The sequence below is a fragment of the Bison bison genome, unplaced genomic scaffold, assembly GCF_000754665.1.
Source record: "Bison bison bison isolate TAMUID 2011002044 unplaced genomic scaffold, Bison_UMD1.0 scf7180017864323, whole genome shotgun sequence".
NCBI lineage: Eukaryota > Metazoa > Chordata > Mammalia > Artiodactyla > Bovidae > Bison > Bison bison.
Genome location: NW_011494895.1, coordinates 3,191,010 through 3,194,437, shown reverse-complemented (window position 1 = coordinate 3,194,437; position 3,428 = coordinate 3,191,010). Strand labels below are relative to the sequence as shown.

The 3,428-nt window shown below is 40.2% G+C and overlaps 1 protein-coding gene and 1 non-coding gene across 4 annotated transcripts in view; both read right to left on the bottom strand.

Annotated features, from left to right (window-relative positions):
• Positions 1 to 3,428, bottom strand: part of PRKCQ (protein kinase C, theta) — a 137,940-nt gene that overhangs the window by 55,241 nt on the left and 79,271 nt on the right. The gene's annotated exons all lie outside the window — the stretch shown is intronic.
• On the bottom strand, positions 2,434 to 2,506 carry TRNAF-GAA. Its single transcript has one exon. It is a non-coding gene; the product is annotated as a tRNA-Phe (tRNA).

The window sequence follows — 3,428 nt, the reverse complement described above, 5'->3', positions numbered from 1 at the left end:
TGGAAAGGAGAAAGTAAAACTCACTATTTGCAGATCATAAGATACTACACATAGAAAACCCTAAAGATACAGGGAGAAAACTATTAGAGCTAATCAATAAAGTTGCAGGATACAAAATTGATATGCAGAAATACAATGCATTTTGTATACTAATACTGAACTGTTGTAAAGAAAAAGCAAAACGATCTTGTTTACAGTTGCATCAAAAAAGAATCAAATACCTAGGGATTAATTTAAGAGGTGGAAGACCTGTATTCTGAAAACTAAAAGACATTGATGTAGTAGATTCAACATGATACAAAGAAAATGTGGAAAATACCCTGTGTTCGTGGATTGAAAGAATTGGTATTGTGACAATGTCCTTACTACTGAAAACCATCTAAAGATTTAATGCATTATCTATCATAATACCCATGACATTTTTCACAGAACAAGAAAAAATAATCCTAAAATTTGTATGGAATCACAAAAAAATTCAAGTAGACAAGCAGTCTTTGACTGCTTCAAATCCTCATTGTTATAGAAGTTAAAACCAAATTCTAAACAATAAGCAAGCAGACAAAATCCAGAAGTAAGGCCCTTTTCCCAACTGACTACATTCTAAACTTAGCCAGAGGAAATCATTATTCATGTAAATTGCTGCTTTTTACACTCACCTGTGGCATCTGGTTATTTTGTTTGACATACAAGGTTTAAATAAATCAGGACTATTAGGCACAAAATGGGCTACAAGGATATATTGCACAACATGGGCAATCTAAATATTTTATAATAACTATAAATAGAGTATAATCTTTGAAAATTGTGAATCACTGAGTTGTACACCTATAACTTATAATACTGCACAGCATCTGTACACTATCAAAAATTAAATTTAAAAATCAAGGTGTCTCAAAACAACTGAGGGTCCTTCAGAAAGTGTAATAATGTAAGCTTTGCCTCCCCCTCCCCACCATCTCTAAAAGAACTTTTTGAAACGTAGTGAGAGTCATTTTTACATTTTACGTGTAAATTCTATAATGTTTTTTCTCGTGCATTTACTGCTCTGGTTTTGGTAAGGCATTCCATAGTCTTGGAATTTTAAGAGCATTTCCTATATCAAGGAAAAATGTAAATAATCCCTGAGAATTGACAATCAGAGACAGAAATATGCCTATTTTTTACAAAGTGGACTTAATGGTAGCCTTCTCTATAAGATATGAAAACAACAATCAAACAAATACATAAAAACAGCTAGTGGGAAGCAGCTGTACAGCACAGGGAGTGCAGCTCTGTGCTCTGTGATGGCCTGGAGGGGTGGATGGGGGATATATGGATACACATGGCTGATTCACTTCATTGTACAGCTGAAACTAACAATATTGTAAACCAATTGTATTCCAATAAAAAACGACAGCAGGAAAAGGTGCCAAGAGAAATTTGATTTCCTAGAAGCCTGGTCTGAGGTGCATTTAGCATTCTGATAAAAGCCTCACAATATTCCAAGAGGAAAAGTGAGACTAAGTAACCCCCAGGGCGCACAGCAAATCTAGAACACTGACCAAGAGAGTTGGGCAGAGTTCCAGATTTTGTCTTTCAGTGAAATATCTGCACCATCCAAGACCAACAGATATATCTCATCTCCAGGAGGAACCCTCTAGCAGGAAATCTCTGTAACCCTCATTACCAGGAATCCGAAACTCCTTTCTGCTGTAAAAACATAAGCCTACTTAAACAGCTGATCACAATCCCTTTCTTCCTTCATGCCGCCTTATAGCCTCGACACTTCTGTTGTCCAAGACCTTTACTGCCTATTCAAATTCTAATTTCTAGTTTTTCTCAGCTCTGGTACTTAAAAGTCAGCAGAGACAGCAAAAGAGACACAGATGTATAGAACAGTCTTTTGGACTCTGTGGGAGAGGGTGGGATGATTTGGGAAAATGGCATTGAAACATGTATAATATCATACATGAAGCGAATCACCAGTCCAGGTTCAATGCATGATACTGGATGCTTGGGGCTGGTGCACTGGGATGACCCAGAGGGATGGTACGGGGAGGGAAGTGGGAAGGGGGTTCAGGATGGGGAACACGTGTATACCTGTGGCGGATTCATGTTGATATATGGCAAAATGAATACAATATTGTAAAGTAATTAACCTCCAATTAAAATAAATTTATATTAAAATTACTTACACCGTTAGAAGTATCATTGTCGCCTCTTTGAAAGTGAAAGTGAAGTTGCTCAGTCGTGTCCGACTCTTTGCAACCCCATGGACTATAGCCTACCAGGCTCCTCTGTCCATGGGATTTTCCAAGCAAGGGTACTAGAGTGGGTTGCCATTTCCTTCTCCAGAGGATATTCCCAACCCAGGGATCGAACCTGGGTCTCCCGCACTGCAGGCAACGTTTTATCATCTAAGCCACCAGGGAAGCCACAAAAGAAGTGCTTGCCTGCCGAAACCCGGGACTGAACCAGGGACCTTTAGATCTTCAGTCTAACACTCTCCCAACAGAGCTATTTCAGCTCCACAGAGTATGAAATTCTCTAGGTCAGAGACAATATTATTTCTATATCCTTCACAGTGGAAACCCGGACCATGAGAAAGCACTCAGTGATCGCATACTGTACTTGAAGCATTGTGAAGACTCTGAACTGAACTGAAATAGGCAATAGTAGAATAGAAATAGATATTGTTAAGTCGCTCGGTCACGTCCGACTCTTGCGACCCCATGAATCGCAGCACGCCAGGCCTCCCTGTCCATCACCAACTCCCGGAGTTCACTCAGACTCACGTCCATTGAGTCAGTGATGCCATCCAGCCATCTCATCCTCTGTCGTCCCCTTCTCCTCCTGCCCCCAACCCCTCCCAACATCAGAGTCTTTTCCAATGAGTCAACTCTTTGCATGATGTGGCCAAAGTACTGGAGTTTCAGCTTTAGCATCAGTCCTTCCAAAGAAATCCCAGGGCTGATCTCCTTCAGAATGGACTGGTTGGATCTCCTTGCAGTCCAAGGGACTCTCAAGAGTCTTCTCCAACACCACAGTTCAAAAGCATCAATTCTTCGGTGCCTCAGCTTTCTTCACAGTCCAACTCTCACATCCATACATGACCACTGGAAAAACCATAGCCTTGACTAGATGGATCTTTGTTGGCAAAGTAAAGTCTCTGCTTTTAAATATGCTATCCAGGTTGGTCATAACTTTCCTTCCAGGGAGTAAGCGTCTTTTAATTTCATGGCTGCAATCACTATCTGCAGTGATTTTGGAGCCCCAAAAATATAAAGTCTGACACTGTTTCCACTGTTTCCCCATCTATTTGCCATGAAGTGATGGGACCAGATGCCATGATCTTCATTTTCTGAATGTTGAGCTTTAAGCCAACTTTTTCACTCTCCTCTTTCACTTTCAACAAGAGGCTTTTTAGTTCCTCTTCACTTTCTGCCACA